Raw genomic sequence first — 18,201 nt, forward strand, 5'->3', positions numbered from 1 at the left:
GGAGTGAGGGAGGGGAGAGACAAAGGATGCTCTAGGAAAGGGGAAGCTCCAACAGAGAAGGGGAAAGCTCCAAGAGACCCAGTGGCCCTCGAAGCCCCCTTTTCAAGGAGCTTCAAGGTGGGCTGGGTCAAGGCTCGGGCCAATGGGGCTACAGGCACTTGATGTTTGAGAGAGGGTACAGGTGTGGGGTGAATCATACATCTTTTGGGGGTGGGGAGGGGGGGGGGGTAGGATGGAACAGTCCACTTGACCCCAGGACCCATCCATAGGAAATGGCATTGTCCAGCTACCTGGGAGAGCTGTTCTCATCCTGGCTGTATTATTTATGGATAATCATATTTATCTATCTTCCACAACAGACTTTGATGTCATGTGTTAATAAACAAAATAGCATCTCTCTTCCATTGCTTGAATCTACATAAATCAAATATCACTTTAAAAACTTCTGAAAGAGCAAATACTTAAGTCTAATACCTCAGTCTCCCTTTCATTTTGTGTAAGATTAAATCTGTGTGTATTTCTATATTAATATTTAAATATTAAAATGCACTGGTTGATTATTTTGCCACCTGTGCATTTTCTTCTCTTTTCTTACATTTTGTTCCATTCCCACTGCTTGGAAAGGGAATCACACAGATTGGCAAGACACTGGGCTCTTGCCATGTTTTGTTTTGCCCTGGAAAAGCAGGATCTGCCCCATCAAGCAGGATTACAGTACCAGAGGCATTTAGAATTGACTTTAGGAAGGGTGTGTACAGGTATGCTTTTATGAACCTGATTTCAATGGGACAAGTTCATGAGCAGGATTATACTGGATTCAAAGCAGGACTTGAATATCCTCATATTTCAGTCTTTCAAAACCCCCACAGATCATTTCCTACTGCAGAACTCTGATAAAAACAGCTAAATATGGCTGGAATGTTACAGATGAGTTGTTTTTTAAGGCTGCTTGCTATAGGTTAAGTGGGAGAACAGCAGTTTTTCATTTATTCCTTTGTAGATCTGCAGCAAAGAATTCCAGAGAAGGATATAGATGTAGCAACAAACAGATGAAGCAGTTGTGATTTCTTGGTCTAGTGATATTTTGCAAGAATTCTTTAAAAAATGGAGGCATTTGTTCCAGATCCTTATCCAAACATTTATTTGTTTCAGCAGTTTCCACAGTAATTGGCCGTTGCAAACACCCAGAGTGTTTTAGGGCTGGCATAATAGGTCTGCTCTTAATTTATAAAAATAAATCACAACTTAGATGTCAATTTGCAGTTTCATGTAGTAAACTGATAGCCAGCTGGAGAATCATAGCAATATGGTAGCTTATTTTTTTTTTCCTTCAAGCAGTGGCAATGAAATTTCTTTTCACACTTGACCAAACCCCCAGGACAACATGACAACACCAAGACTGGCCAGCATAAGCCAATACTTTGGGTTGTCATCATTGCCAGTGTGGAAAATGGCTTCTGGTGAGCTGTACATCACAGAAGACTTCAAATTACATCCACACATGCACAGATGCCATGTGATTAATATCTTTCCAACGTGAAGTTATTCCCTGCTGTTAATGTCCTGAAGCTGTATGAACATCTTCTCCAAAAGCAGTACCAGGCAGCAGCTAGTGCTGACTGGAAGACAAGAATTTTCATTTTTATTAACATCCTGGGGACTTCAACTTTTGTTTTGTCCTGTTGGTTTACAAGGGAAAAAAAAAAAAAAAAAAGCAGAATCAATCCCTCTGTGATACACATTTACATATTTGAGGGACAGACAGCACAGCTGAGACACTGAAGTACACCAAGGATGGTGTACACCTGGATGACTGCTGTGGCCTCTGGGCTACAAAATGGTAGAATTATAGACTGTGCTGAGTTGGAAGGGACCCACAAGGATCATCCAGCCCAACTCCTGGCCCTGCACAGACACTCCAGCAATCCCACCCCGTGTGCCTGAGAGCATTGTCCAAACACTCCCGGAGCTCTGGCAGCCTTGGGGCTGTGACCATTCCCTGGGGAGCCTGGGCAGTGCCCAGGAGGAAGAAAATGTCCTAAACTCCATCCTAACCCTTCCCTGACACAGCTCCAGCCATTCCTGGGGTGCTGTCCCTGGTCACAGAGATCAGAGCTGCCCCTCCTCTTCCTCATGAGGGTGTTGAAGAGCACAGTGACCTCTGCCCTGAGTCTTCTCCAGCTGAACACACCAAGTGCCCTCGGCTGCCCCTCGTGCGGCTTCCCCTCCAGGCCCTTCACCATCTCCAAAACCCTACTTTGGACACTCTCTAAGAGCTTTAGATCTTATATTGTGGCACCCAAAACACAATATTCAAGGTGAGGCCGCCCCAGAGCAGAGCGGGACAATCCCTCCCTCCCTGGCTGGCCATGCTGGGCCCGGTGGCCCAGGACAGGGCTGTCCCTGCTGGCTCCAGGGCACTGCTGGCCCTGTCCAGCCTGGAGCCCCCAGGTCCCTTCCTGGAGCTGCTCTGCACCTCTCATTCCCAGTCTGTGTGTGCACCCAGGGGTGCCCATCCCAGGGCAGAATCCAGGCCTTGCCTTTGTTAACTTCACCCAGTTGGTGACTGCCCAGCCTTGTCATTTATCCAGAACTCTCTGAAGGGTCTCTTCGCCCTTGAGGGAGTCAACAGCTTCTCCCAGTGTTTTATCATCTGCAAGTTTTTTTATCATCTGCTCAGTATCCCTTCCTGTCCTGCATTCAAGGCCTTTATGAAGCATTTGAAGAGAACTGGGCTTTTATGGAGCCTCCAGAACCCCACCAGCAACAGGTCCCTGGTGTGATGTCACTACAGTCACTGTCACCCTCTGTGCCCAGCCTGTGAGCCCCAGCACACCATGTTTTTATCCAACTGTGGGCTGGACAAAATCAGCATATTGTTCTCATTAATGGGCTCTAAATTATTTTTATACCATCAGAATCAATGACCATCAAAGCAAGCACTGTCTGTTTAGTGACACTTTCCAAACCAACCAAAAAACCTCCATGACAACAAGTAGCAGTTTCTCACACCAGGACCACGGAATCCATGATCTCTGTATTTCTGCGTGAAAAATAAGACAAACTTTATTCAATGCATCTGTAGTTAGACAAAAAAAAAATTAAAAATCTTTTGCACCTGGATGAACTTTTCAACAGCAGATAAAAGATAGGAACAACTATCTTAGCATTTTTCACTAAATAATAATTCTGTTTCTGAACTGACAGAGATGTTTTTGTAGGAAAGCAAACCTTTAGAATGTACACCTTGAAAAAGGACTTTTTTTTGTACTATTACATACTGAAGCACACTGACTAGATACAGATACAGGTTTTATAGCTTATTAAAATCTTATCACCCATATACTCCTCCAAAATATTGAACTACTCTTTTTAATCTCAATTCAAATGGAATAATATAAGCCATGTTAAAACCTGTATTAACTTTATATTTTATGCTTTGATAGACCAAATTTTATGGGGGTTTTTCAGTAGCTTGTTTCTCTTTTCCAGAATAAGCTGGTATTATATTTCCCTATATAGCATTTGCTTCTGTTTCTGCCTACTGCTACGTTGTATTCTTCAAGTTTCATTTCAATTTCAATTGTACTCTTTATTTCAATTTCAATTGTATACTTCAATTTTAATTTCCATTTCTGATGGTTTACAAAGGAAGGCGAAATGTAGTTTTTGAAGCAGATTATTCTGTATGGTCCTCCTGAGAGGACTTTGCAAATCTTTCCCACCTCTGTTGGTGGCTGCTGTCACATTTAAGATACCAGAATATGCCATGTAACCAAATTTATACCCCAGAAGAATCTATCTTGAATAAAAATGTCAGACTTATAAAGTTACTTTAAAGCTTATTAAGACAGGTATTAATAGAATAATTCAATTTTTATAATACTAATGAATAAGTATTCCAAATATATCTTGCACATTTTACAGTTGCTATGAAGGGAAAACCTTAAATCTAATTTAGGCTTTAAAGTCACTTGTTTCTAAACATAAAATTCTCAGAATAATGAACAGTCAGGATAATAATCAGTCAAGATAAGGAATGCATTGATGTGTATATAAGGAGTAAAACTGTGTGTGAGAAACAGAGGTTAGGCCTCATTCACTTTCATTTTTTTTTAAATATTCAAAATCATGTTTTTAAGCAATGGTAAAAAAATCCACTAAAAAATAGGCTGCCACAGACTTTAAAAAGTCACCCAGTCCATTTTTCTACCCTGGGTAGGGTTACATATAAGCAAACTTCAGTCTCATAATTCACCTGGCAAATGTTTGTCTAAATCTTTCTTTAAGCCTCCACAAATTCCCAGAGCAAGCTAATCCAGTCCTTTGCTAACTTGCCATTAAAAAGCTGGTTTTTTTGGTTTTTTTTTTCTCTAATTCCCACCCTCTTTCTGTTGAGGCAATTCAAAACCACCATGCCTTGTTCTGTTCCTGGTGGCTGTTATCATGTCTCTGCACATTCTTCCCTTCCCTAGACTAAACAAACCCAGCTCCTTGGCTCTTGTCTCACTAGCTGCGTTTTCGGGACCTCTAATAATTCTTGGTGTTCATCTCTGGGGTTTTGCCAGTTGGCAAGGGGCATTTCTCCAGATGTTACCTGCACTTAGCTGGACACAGGATCCCAGATGGGGCTTTATCCATATGGGAAAGAGCTATTACTTCCCATACCTTCTGCAGCACCCCTCATTTAGTGGATTCCTTTTTTCATCAGAGTGGATCTGCTGACTCACAAATCCCCTTTTGTATATTTGCTGCCTACTCGGTTGTTCCACACCTTGTATTTGTCTTCTTGGCTCTTAGAAATTTTTCTGGTTTTTTTTTTTTTTTTAATTTGAAAGTTGAAACGACGAGAGGTTCCTACGCAAAACAGGAATTTTCCATATGCTCGCAAATATGGAAAGCCAGAAAAAAAATTTAACATTAAACTAATATTTTTCATCACTCCACAGTTACCATTTGCAATCTCTAACCTTTTGTTATAAGTGGTGACCATAAGGTGATCTCTGGTACAAATTACTTCATTCTGGAAATACCTGTGTTTTGATGCAATTAAAAAAGAAAAATTAATGAGTTCTTACTTAACATTCATAAATAAAAAGAGAAAAGTATCGTATCATTAGGCAAATTAATGAATAGAAGGACTTCAGACAAAAAAAGTGATGTGTGAGATTTCCAGTGTTGTCTAGAAAATTCAGGAAAACAACTGCATTTTCTTCACATTATTTTAAATTTTTCAGACTTAAACTTGTCATTCTCTTCAAATAAGGAAATGTGAAAAAGTCTGTATCTATGAAGAAATTATTCACAAGTATTCCTCTTTCCTCATAATGTGAATCATCCCTTGATCAGCACAACACCTGGAGCCTGACACCCTGGTGTTCCAGGTTTTGTGGCTGAGCTCTCTGAATACCAATTTCTGGCCAAGCCTTGCTTCAAGACTACAGCACTTCCATTGCCTTGCTGCTTCAGTTTCTGATCATATATTTGAGTTTCTGCTCCAGCTTTTCCCTCAGGAAAGACTTGTTTGGATCTTCTTCTGTCCCAGGCACCAATTGACTGAAATTTGCAGTTTAGTTCCTCTGAAAACTGATATCATCTGTCAGATGTAGCTGAAATTGGAAAAGGATTTTGAGGTTATGAAGACAAAGGACAACAGCAGACATCAAACATTTTGTTAACATCAATCTTATCCCCACATAAAACCAAGCCAAGGAGTCTCTGTTCTCTAAGCACTATCACACTTCCTACATAAAATCTAATTTGTTGAGGCTTTCTAGAAATAAATGGCAACAAAAAAGAAATTACAATTCTTGCTATAAAATAAACTTATAGAGGGTCTGGGTGTAAGAGGAAACCAAGGAAAAGTTTTCCATTAGCCAGAAAGAGTTCGGGTAAAACTTTTATGAACACTGACAAAAGGGGTAAAAGGAAAACCAAAATTTCATGCTTAATTGCAGCTGGCATTACTGAAATCCCCTCCTAATTCACTCTGCAGAAACTGCAAAGACATTATATCATTTATTATATCAACAAAGACATCACTATCATTTAGATATCAGTGATGATACTGCAAAAGAATGGACAGGATAGAATTTGAGCTGGTCAAAGACTGATTTTATGTCTTAGATTTTAAATAACTTGAACATTTTTGTCATTTCCCCCCTCTTCAGTTAGAGCTATTGAGGACACTCAGGCATCAAAAGCAAGCTGTGGAAAACACTGTGAAAATTTATGAGATTTCAACCTGGATATTTTCTGTGTTCATGCATCTGAAAAGTGAAGCTATAACCTGTTTGTCAGTTTTCAGATCCAATGTATTTTATTTTTCAAAATAAACAAAACCCAGTCCTCATCTCCATCCTTCCAAACCAAGGAACCGACAGAGTCATAATTAAATGTATTTGCACTTAAACATTTATTCCTGAGGAAAAAGGATTTTTTAAAAGAGAGAGAAGAGAAATAAATGAGAAGAAGTATCTCTGATCTGTTTTGAACTCGATCATTAAATTAATAATTTTTCCTACCTTCTTGTTTTGCCAAGGTCCCCTGTTGTCTTTCCTTCAGAAATTCCTTGCGTTATTTCAACAGCAGTTCCTAGTTTATTATTCAGGCTTAGGCATCCAGCTCTTTTAAAATAGGGTTCCCTCAATCATTTTTCTGGTCAGGCAAGTAACCTTCTTCTCAAATAGTATTTTTTTCCCCTCTCCAAAGCAAATCCTCCAGTATTATATTTCTGTATCAGAGAACAAATACACGAATTACAAATTCTTCCTCCTTTCCCCCCCTCAACAACAGCCCATTGATTTCATGCACACTTTCCCAGAAAATCCAAGCAGCTTCACATTCTCCCTGCCCCCAAACCCATCAGGTTTCCCATTCCCACAGTCCTCGGAATGGACCACAGTTCTAATTCCCAAGGACTCCATCAAGAGCCCAGGAGTGAGGTGTCCTCCCTGGCAGCTCTGCTGTGTCACAGCAGCAGCGTGACAGTGGCAGCAGATGGGCTGCCTTGAAGCCTCTGTTAACAGCATGATGTCTCAACCCAGCCCTCCCATGGGGATCCAGTTTTTGGCTGCTTGGCAGGCTGGAAAGGGGGAGAATCCGACCTCCCTCGCTCCTGTGAGTGAGACATGAACCAAAAGCCTTGCCCTGCCTCACTGCTTTCAGGCTGGCTCAAGTCCTTCGCGTCCTGCAGGCAGCACAGGCTGCCCATCATCCTGTCCTGAAGGTAAATGAGTGATTTATATTCCTAATATTACTATATGGATGTCAGTTCAGGCAGGTCCATGCAAGGCGAGACAATAGATGTTAGGGAATTTGACTGAAAAATCAAGGTGATTTCATTTACACTCATGGCAGAAACAAAATAAAGATCATGATTTGCAAAATTACTTCAGGGAATAGCTCCCAGAAGCTGCCCTTTAATACCCTCTCAAAATAATTAAATGACTTCTTATTTGATCACCTAAAGATGGATTATGGAAATCCATAATAAACCTAGGATGCTACATTTTCTTAGTAAGTATAACTTAATTAGCTTTTTCATCCCTATAACACTTAATAATTGCACACAAAAAATTGTTTTGCTTGTAGCTGTGTCATGAAATAAAAGTAATTGATTTCTCACAACACTGTTTCCATATAAATATCAATTTTCTGTCTCCTTTCTCTGCTTGGGAAACACACTCCAGTTCTGATAAACTGACAGAGCATAAAAGAGTTACAAACTAATCCTTGTGGACTGGGAGCTCCCAAGATTTCTTGTTCCACTCCCCCTTGGCAAGAATTAAAGACTTCCTCTTTCACATTGCAAATCTCCCTTTCCCCACATATTTGGTGTCAGAGCTGTGTTTCACTAGGCCTTACAAATCCAAATTCCTTGAGGTCTTTTTTTTCCTTCAGCAAAATCCATGTACAGGGAGCAGCAAGAATATCCATTCTCTTCCATCATTCTCCTCCTGTCCTTCTCTTTCAAGGCAATCATTTCCTTTCCTTGCATGGACACAGCTCAAGAGTTTCCTTTTAATAGTTCCCCATCCTTTTCCCTCATGTGTCACCCCTCCCACTGCACATTCACAACTCTCCAACTGCATCCTTTAAGAAACAAAAGATCCACAAATCTATATAGCTGAGCTTTCTAGGAATTCCCTATATGAAATTTTCTATGAAATCTCCTCTGTGAAATCAATCATGGTGGTTTTGGTAGGTTTGTAAAATTTGCTGTCATATTAGTCATAGCTAGACTTTTACTACGTGAAATGCAAAATAATTATTTTTTCCATCACCCTCTCTAATGGTTTTGGTGAGATGAAGCTGGACAGGAGGTGAAAGCTGGCCCCTCCTGCAGCTCACCTGAACAGAGAGAGTCCTTCCAAGGCAGTTTCTGGAGGGGAATCAGTGGGGATGTTTAAAGGGGTGTCAAAGGTGGCACCTCAGGTAGGAGATGCTACCTTGGCTGATTACAAATGCAACCAGCCTTGCCTTGAAGCTGCAATTCTTTTGCAGAGGCAAAGCTTACTTCTTTTCCAGGCTGCAATTCACTTCTTCAGTAAAGACTTTTGAACAGGATTGACCAGGTGAGGAGACTGCACTTCTTTCTGAATGGGTTTTGCTGGAAGAAACTGTCCCACCTTCTGCATTAACACCTTCACAGATGGCAGCATTCCAGAATCATCAAATCACAGAATTATTACGGCTGTAAGAGGCCTCCACGACCATCAAGCCCAACCTGTGTCCAATCCCCACCTTGTCAACCAAACCAGAGCACTGAGTGCCATGCTTGGCAGTCCCTTGGAGACCTCCAGGACCTCCCTGGACATCCCCTTCCAGTGTCTGACATCCCTTTTAGTGAAGAAATTCCTCCTGGTGTCCAACCTGACCCTCCCCTGGCACAGCTTGAGGCTGTTTCCTCTCATCCTGTCCCTGTTCCCTGGGAGCAGAGCCCGATCCCCCCGGCTGTCCCCCTCCTGTCAGGAGCTGTTGAGAACCACAAGGTCCCCCCTGAGCCTCCTTTTCCCCAGGCTGGGCCCCCCAGATCCCTCAGCCCATTCCCCAGCTCCGTTCCCTTCTCTGGACACCCTCCAGCCCCTTGATGTCCATCTTGCAGTGACAGGACTAGAACTGGACACAGGATTTGAGGTGTGGCCTCATCAGTGCACCTCAAAGCTCCACCTGGATGCTCTGCCCCTCCAGAGCAGCTCTGTGACATTCCCTGCTACATGCAAAACCTGCAGTCTGGACTGTGAGTGACCTCACTGAGATGGAAAGGTGTTGGCAGAGAAAACCTCCCATTGTTCTTTTAAAAGCGCCATGGCTGTGCCAGAGCAGGAGCCTTGAAATGGAGCACACAGTTTAATCTGCCTTTGACATGTTTTTTCTTTTGTTTTTTTTTTTCTAGCCCAGTTGTTTCTTATTAGAAAGCACTTTCATTTCTTGTAATCATTCATCAAGCACTTCTGTGTGAGCGCAGTGTTTAACAGAACATTCTGACCATCACCTTCAGACATCAGCTGTTCTTCCATTAAGAAAAAAAATCCTCCTGTGTTGAAATAAATGGTGAGATATCTGAATCTGGAGGATACATTTTTAAAAGGTGCATTTAGGGTTATGTAATTTTATTAGCTGAAATCTCATGCACCCTCATTTAACACATTTATTATAATATTTAGACATTTGTGTAAAAAAACAGAATCAAACACTAACTTACAGACCTCTACAGTGAGTGTTTTATGCAAGTCTGTTCCCTGGCACACTTTTGGCTCAGGCTAGCTGTCCTTGGGGTGGTTCAGGGGAGCTCATAGCCCAAAACCTGCATTCAATAGGGATTCAGCCACTGTTTTCCAGGGAGGAAGAAAGCTCAAGCCCATTGGCAAGGAACCAGACCATAGCATTTTGCCTATGACCCAAGGCTGAGGCACCAGTCTGAGGCTGGGTTTTTTGACAGTACAGACCACATCTTCCTCCTATGTAATGTGGTTTTGTATTACTCCTGTGAAAACTGAAATACTGAGGTAGGTGACTTTGATTAAAGGACATTTCCAACACTGCACTTAGTGTGTTCATTGGTTGCATTTTTCTTCTGCTCCTTTCAGAGATTTTTTTTTTTTTTTTTTTTTTTTTTGCAGAAGGATTTGGCAGCGCCAGCAATCCACTGCATTTTTGGAGAGTGTGGGGCAAGTTCTGCACTGATTTACTGCACTGCAGAATGTGGAATCCATTGGTGTTAGTCAGGTGAGACAAGATCACAGAACTTAGTGTATTCTTATTGTCTGTTGTCTGATAGTTTGCTTAATGCTCATATAAAGAGCTTTCTTGTTTTAAACCCCTTGTGTCCAACTGGATAAGAATATTTTACCTTCAGATATGCAATAGCATTTTATATGCAATTTATGAATGTGAGAGAACCAATGGGGTCATTAAGTAATACTTTTATATTTTCCTGTGAGTTGTTCTGGTTTTTTTTTATTTTCTGTTTGTTTGATAAAGCTCATTGGACAAAATCTTTTGAATATAAGGTATGATCATATGCTTAGACTTTTCTTTAAAAAACCAACCAACCAACCAAAAAAAAAATCCCCCAAATTTTGAAAAAGAATACTTGGGAAGAAGGAAAGTCCTTTTTAATGACAACTTGTGAGTTCTAAACTTTCCTTTTCTGCAGCTTTTTCACTTGGTCTAATATAAACCTCCTCTGTCCCTGAAAGGTTTGCTTGTCACTGTAACAGCAGAGCTGATAGACACTGCACACTTTAACTAAAAACTGTCATTGTCAGATCAATATGATGGCTGAGATGAGAATAATTCAGATTTAAACTATCCAGTACCTGGGATTTACAATGACTAATACCTTTGAAATAAAAGAGTCAATTAATTTTACAAATACGTCAGGCAGTCGCCAGAATTTCACCTTCTGGTTTTGGTAGGAAACAAACCTGGCATGGTTCAGGTTGATGCAAAATCCAGTTTTATTTTCACTAATTCCAGTCTCAAAACTGAGCCAAGAACCCTACAGAAACACATTGGCCTTAATCCAATGGTTGTCAGATTAGTAAGGACTTACTCTGACGTGGATCAGGCTACTTTTGCAGGTTGGCACAGACACGGAGAAGATAATAATCTAAAGATTATTATTATTATGATTATTATTATTATTACTAAGATAATTCTGGCAAGATTTTAAACTCTGCTTGGTTTTACATGTGTAGGCAGACTCAAAGAGATCAATGGGATTACCCATGTATGTAAAGTCAAATGCACACATAAATCCTTGTGAAGCTGTGACCCAAGGGTCCAGTCTTGTGCTTATCTTCAATACGGATTTTAGCTCTAGAGGCAATTTCATTGATGATTTAAATATGCCCACACACAGCAGTGGCTTATATTCATGGCTGCATGTATCTGATTGATCAGGTCCTTAGATAATGTGAGGAATAGCAGAAAAGAGAATTTTATTTTCAGTTTGTTCACTTTCAGTATTGTAACTCCAACCAGGTTTAAAACCTCCTCTTTCCTTGCATTTTTACTCTGAAAAGACAGAAGATGTTAATTAGTGTTAAATTAAAAGGTATTTTCAGTCTTCATCAGGACTTCCAACTGCATCACATATGGTTCTCAACTTCAGTTTATAATTAAATTACTAGTGATAAATTGGTCTGCCCCTTACCCAAGTTCTGATTAGAACATATTTGCGTTATTATTATTATGAATGGTTTAGTCATAATAATGACTTTCCTGTATAAATTTCATTTCCCTTTCTGTTTCCCTTGGAAATAGTGATCTACCCTCATGCAATTCCTTTGGTTATGACCTTTTGACACCTACTGATGTCTATTTAACAATCTTCAATTAAATGTGACTGGCTCAGCAGAGTAATGACCCCTTAGTTTTACAGCTGTATCACAATTTCTTCTCCACAAGAATTTCAAATTGTATTTTTAAATATTTCACATTTCTCATTACAGATATATTAGAAAAATAATTGTTGTACTTATTTGGATTCTCTGAAGAGCACACACATTTGCCTTAAAATTCTAGACTATCTTCTATGTTTATTACATTTATGTTTATTAAATATGTCTGTCTTTGAATAATTTAATGGACTTTGATCACTCTCCTTTGAAGGACTGTTATCTGAAAATTTTCTGTCTTCAACACTGCAGTTCTGTAAACCTGAAAGATTTTTTTTTTTCCTAACAAGCTTCTTCATTAAATACTGATTTCCATTCTGACACTGAGCCTCAACACAGTGTAGCTGGATAGAATTCAGTAAAATTGTGCTGATATGGAAGCACTGCAAAAGCAGAGGAAGAGACCAAAGCAATGCCAAACATAAGGGTTGGAACCACCATTCTGGTTTTCCCTCCACAAAAGGTGATCTGCATAAACTAACAGCAGTGCAATTATATTGGTCCAATAGCTGTGTGAAATCACTATCAACCCCTACATAAAATGATTTGACAGCTGGAAGCTGGAAAAATTCAATAATTCATATTTTTAATCATCTGCCAATTGCGGAAGGAAGGAAGGAAGGAAGGAAGGAAGGAAGGAAGGAAGGAAGGAAGGAAGGAAGGAAGGAAGGAAGGAAGGAAGGAAGGAAAGGAAGGAAGGATTTCTTTACTTGTTAGGAATAAAAAAAGAATTCTTAGGAAAAAGAAAGACTGAAGAAGAGATACCTGGATTTAGGGGAAGGCAACATGATTTAGCAGAAGGTGCCTTAATGCTTAGGTCTGTTTAATGTTCTTGTGGTTTGCATCTCTTACCTTCACCAAGTCATCCAGACCTTCAGGGTCACCAAGACTTTTCTTCTGCCTGTTTGCTATGCCTCCTGGCAAGAAAACAGAATTTCCATCCCTAAAAATCATTCCACGATCCAAATTTTATTTCAGAATCTCAGTAATGTTTTGATCTGACAAAACAATGTCTCTAAAAGCTGTCAAATAGAGTCCAATATTCCACTTGCCAAGAGCTTGTTAAAATAATCTGTAGAATCATATTCAGGATTGCATTCATCTCACAAAACTTCACATGTATAGGTAAGGCATGTAGAGCACACTTTTTGCCAAGACTTTTCCTGCATCTGATGGGGAGGATACCTAAAGATGAGGCTTATTCCACTTTCCTGGGATGAATGAAAGCATTCCTGGATGTGCTATTCCTTTAATCACAAGGGCTTCCTAAATATCTAGGATTGACTGGGTGCCAGTAAGACACTGATGTGAAATAATGTATAATCTAAACCAAGAGAGCTGAAAAACCTCATGAAACAAAACACAGCCAGAAAATGAATCACACTCCCCCACCACACCCCTCCAAAAATTTGGATGTCATATAAAGGAGCAGGAAAATTGAGGAGATTTGTCTAGATTTGAAAAGCCATGGGTGTACTTATGCTTTTGAAACATGCTGCATCTTCTTTAGTCAGACTGCCAGCAAAGGGTCTGGCAACATTTCTGGAGAGTTTTATAGTTGTAGCCACGTGTGCTGGTGTGACAGGGCCTCCAGTCTTTCCATGCTCAGTATTGGCACAGTGCTAATCCCAGGAGACTTGTTCTGCAGGGTTTGCAGGGCGTGCTGATCAGCCAGGCAAGAATTATTTTCCAACTGTGGACTTAAAAATTTTCTCAGTTCCACAAGAACAAGGCTTACAATGTATAGAAGTTCACAATCACTGAAGAAACTACTTCCTATGTTTTGTACAGATTCTCTCCCATGGTTCTTTTTTTTTTTTTTTTTTTTTTTTTTTTTTTTTTGTTACTGCTAAAATATTACTTAGTGGGCTTCTTCTCTGATGTCTAATAATATTTAGTGTTCCACAGTGGGATGTAAATTTTCCTTTTTAATTTGCCAGTAAATTTCACTAGAGTGTCTTCCCTTTATCAGGAAAAATTTCTGCCGCTTCAATACACTGCTGTAGCTTTATGTCATTGCTTCTTCAAGCAATTTTCAGAAGCTGTAATGAGGCAGGAAGGCAGATGTCTAGAAATTTCAGAAGAAGCCCTCAGATTGCACAAACTTTTCTGACTCACTGTCTTAATAGACTGGAGCTGAGGTTTCATGTGGTCTGCAGCTCCGTGTGATGCCAGCTATGTTACTGTTTCAAACAACTATTTCATAAAACTATCTAGCAAAAGCCGACCTATGAATCATTAACAATGTTGTTTACAAGATGACTTCCATCTTCCTCATGTTTTTCTATAGTAAATTTCCACTTTAACACAAGCCACAACTACACCCGTAAGTGGAAATTCATTACCCTTAAGCTGAGTGAAGATTTCTGCAAACAGAGTTTGGCTTTTGTGCTGGTTGTTAATGATTAACGTTTAATAGGTTCTGACAAAGTCTTCAGTCAAGTGCAGGACACAAGTGCAGGCAGTCCTCAGACTCCTCAGTGCTTAGGAAAACATTGCACAGTCATCGCAGGTAGTTCCTGCTGTGTTTTGGCATACATGTCTTGGCATTTCTTTTGCCTGAATCCTTTCATTCTACCCTGCAAACTGGAATGGAACAAAACCTCCATTTTTCACACACCCAGTAAAGGGTGAGTGCTCCCATTCTCAACCCTGAAGAAAGATCCTAAGCATGGAAGAGAAGAGATGGTGAGAAGAGAAACTGGATGTGGCAAATTAGGGCAATTGTGTAGAGGCCACAGAAATTTCATGTTTTTCAACTGTTAACATGTGTAATCAGACAATAAAATATCCACAGTAGCTTAAAGCGATGATGGAGATTTGCGGTAATTTTCCAGGCTTTTCTTCATTTTCAAAAATTAAATATGAAATACAAGCAAATGTGTGATTTGTTAAAAATAGTTTCTCCCATTGATTTTTCTACCCTTGAAAAACTAGTCAAAATTTAGATAATTTGGAGCACTTTACCAGCTTTCACCAGTGCTGTTATTGATGTCCTGATTACTTGTAATAACCACTAGACAGGAGCTCAAATTATGAGCTGCCCCGCCCCAGTCCTGTTGTTTCTCTGAATAATACAAGAGAAAACTTCACTCAAGAAACAAAAGCTGCCACAAGGAAGCAATGCAGTGATGCTGATTGTTTCAAATTGGAAGGTGCTGAAAAGTGGCAACATTTTCCTTCAACCAAAAGGCACTAAAGTCTGAAAGAGGAACTGAGGATGGCTGTCAGTCAAATTTAACAAACAATTTGTGAAGAAAGGCAAAAGGAGAGGTGACAGAGTCACATCTACAGGAAACTGCATGAGTATGATTGGGAATAAAACACAAAATGTACTGAAAATCCCCATAACATCAGCAGACATCTGACTGTAAGGCCCCTGCAAACACAGGTTGTGAGATGTTTTCTTCATAACATCATGGGGCATCCCAGAAAAATTAATATTTCCTTTCATACAAACATTTAAATAGTCAAACATTCCCACTGACTCTGTGCAATGAGTTTTTTTCATATTTTTTCTTTTCTAATATTCCTATTCCTAATTTGAACATAACATTCCAAGATTTTTCCCTTGTAAATATAACCAAGAAATTATACCTGTACTTTATGAGATGAAAGAATTAAAGAATTCGGACAAGTAGGATGGGATGGACTCTTTAACTTCTGGGAGTTTTAGCTTTGATCATCCTCTATAGGCTGGGAAAGTCATTGGATTAACTTCAGGGGTACTACACCTGATTTAAAACAGTGGGAAAATGTGTGGGGTGATGTAAAAATGGTGGTCAGGTCTATAATACCACAGATATTATAAAGCATTATTCTGCATTTACTGCTGACTTACTGGACAACAAAGAGGTCCTGACTATGTTGCAAGATTAAAATTCTTGTTTTCATGTTTTCACTTCTTCCTGGGGAAAACCTGTTTAGGATTAACTCTCCTTGAAAAACTTCTACGTGCAGTTTAAGCATAACCCATTCATTGTATGAAAAGAAAACTTTGGCCACCATACTGTACATAGCCTGATGAATTTTTGCTCTGGTAACTATAAAAACATTGAAAATATGCAACTGAGACTGCATATACTTCTCAGAGGATTGGTCTGTATTTGTAACCAAACTGAAAAAAAACCAAACCTGCCTGGAGATTATAAAATTTGGACTGTTTAAGAACTATGTACAGTAACAGCAAGAAATGTTTTAAGATTGAGAATTTGCCTTGGAGACATAACCAAGAGGAATTTCCATTTAGCTCAGTGGATGATGAGGGGATGGTCTCAGCAAGACCTCTTTGGGTTTGCAGGATTTAGGAGCCACACACAGAATTTGGGGACCGAGGGTTTATTCGGTGAATTAAGCATTACACTTAAACATATTTACTAAATGCGTGTTTAAAATGAAAGTTTAGTAGCACCAAAACTCTTCTGAATTTTGGACTGTTTAGAGCAGCTTGCAAGCTTTTTCCTTGTTCCTTATGCACAGTGATGTAGGAGGTGCTTTTTAAAAGGAGTAAATGTTTTTTTTTTTTTGTTTGGTCAGTCAAAAAAACCAAAAAAACCAACAAAAAACCCCCAAACAAACAAACAAACAAAACCCAAAAAGCCAAAAACCTGAAAGCAGGGAGAGAGTGAAGCCAAAGCTGGTTTTTTTGTGGGCTCACTTTGCCCTGTACTTGGTTTTGGCAATTCACAAGAACTGCCCACCTTACCTAGAAAGCTTGTCTTGGAAAGAAAGGTTTCTAAGAATAACATTCCCTTGCAACTTCCTCGAACAAGGCTGACTGCAGTTTTTCCTGCAGGATGTAAAATAAGTTTAGGCATTGCTAAGCAAATAGGATTAACAGTGCTGTGTGCTGCATCGTGTGCCTTATGAGTCTTCTCCAAAGTTCAGGGGCTGGATTTTGATTCAGAAGCCAAAGGAAAAAAAAAAATGCCACTGATGTCCAAAAATGAAAGCACTCTCTGCATGAAGATAAAATTAATTTCTCTAGTTGGATGAAAAAAATTCTAGTCAGCAATGAAATGAATATATTCCAGGGGCTGCAGCAGAGATGGTTTAGGGTTTGGAGCATCTCTGACAGGGAAAAATTTCTTTCATCAGCTAAAAAAGGGTAATTGGATGGCAACAAGTTTGCTAGTTGAAGATGACAATGATGTACATGAAGGCTGAATCTGTGACATCTTTTAATCACTTCTCTAGTTCTTTAATTTTTCATTTTGGTATGAATTTGGTACGTATTTCGAACATTGACAGCTTTATAAACTCATTTGACCTAAGTCAGCATAACCTCAATGACTTCCAAACAGCCAAGTTCATTTACAAGAACCAAGATGCTGGCCTAGACTTTTTAAATGTGTTCCCATAATTTTATTCCTGCACATCACCAGGTTCTGAGTGCCCGTCTGTGTTACATAAACAATATCCTTCAAGCCCCCAAATAAAGGTTTATTTGGAGTACCATGGAAAGTTTTATTAACTTAGAGTTTGAATGTGAAAATGTTAACCATAGACTACCCAAACAAAATCACTGGGATTGCATCAATTTAGAGCAGTGAAAAATCTGACAAGTAGTGACTCTTTCTTAAAAAATATTCAGTTCTTTCCCCCTTGGGAGATCATTTGGGTTTCTGTTTCTATATATATTTTTTCCTTTAAATATAAATTATCTGAGAATACATAGTAGACAGCTCTGTAATCTTACAGAGATTGAGCTGCTTTTTCTTTTTTTTTTTTAATTCAAAATACAAAGGCTGAAGTGCTAAGCTTTATGAGGCCTGTAATAGGTCCTTGGCTTGCAAAGAATAAAAATAAATAATAATCATCTAATACCAAGCACTTATGTCATGCCTTTCATCCAAGGAAGTCAAACCACTTTATAAACAGCAATGAATTAATAGAGGAATGTTTTGCCACAGGCGAAAGAGCGAAACAAGAAACCATCCTTGTACTCCCTGCAGCCTCCTGAACTGCACAAAGGCAATAATTCTGTGAGTGAAAATTACACTGCTTTTTGGTGCTTATTTCTTAGCACTTCTGGAAACTTGGATCGTGTTGTTCTTCCACACAAAGTCTCTCAGTGTGCAAGAGCCACGTGGCAGGACCAGTTCAAGCAAATGTCAGGCCTCTGTCATTTTCTTTTCCTCATCTTCCTGCCATGCCACCAAATACCAGGGAAGGAGATACAAGTCTTTGATTACTCATTTCTTTTTTTTTTTTTTCTCTTATTTCTGCATTGGTAAAAATAACCATTTCATGCTCATGAAGAATGGGGGGCAGCCCCAACTTTCTCAGCCCTTAC

General features: G+C 39.5%; 1 long non-coding RNA gene across 3 annotated transcripts in view; it reads right to left on the reverse strand.

Annotated features, from left to right (window-relative positions):
* Positions 1-1,689: 1,689 nt before the first annotated feature.
* Positions 1,690-18,201, reverse strand: part of LOC110475723 (uncharacterized) — a 100,706-nt gene continuing 84,194 nt past the window's right edge. For all 3 annotated transcript variants that reach the window (XR_014952096.1, XR_014952095.1, XR_014952094.1), the window contains 3 exons: positions 12,759-12,823; positions 6,525-6,733; positions 1,690-5,609 (listed from right to left, as the gene is read on the reverse strand). This is a non-coding gene — a long non-coding RNA (uncharacterized LOC110475723). The remainder of the gene's footprint in view (positions 5,610-6,524; positions 6,734-12,758; positions 12,824-18,201) is intronic.

This window comes from Lonchura striata, chromosome 1A (genome assembly GCF_050655825.1).
Source record: "Lonchura striata isolate lonStrDom1 chromosome 1A, ASM5065582v1, whole genome shotgun sequence".
NCBI lineage: Eukaryota > Metazoa > Chordata > Aves > Passeriformes > Estrildidae > Lonchura > Lonchura striata.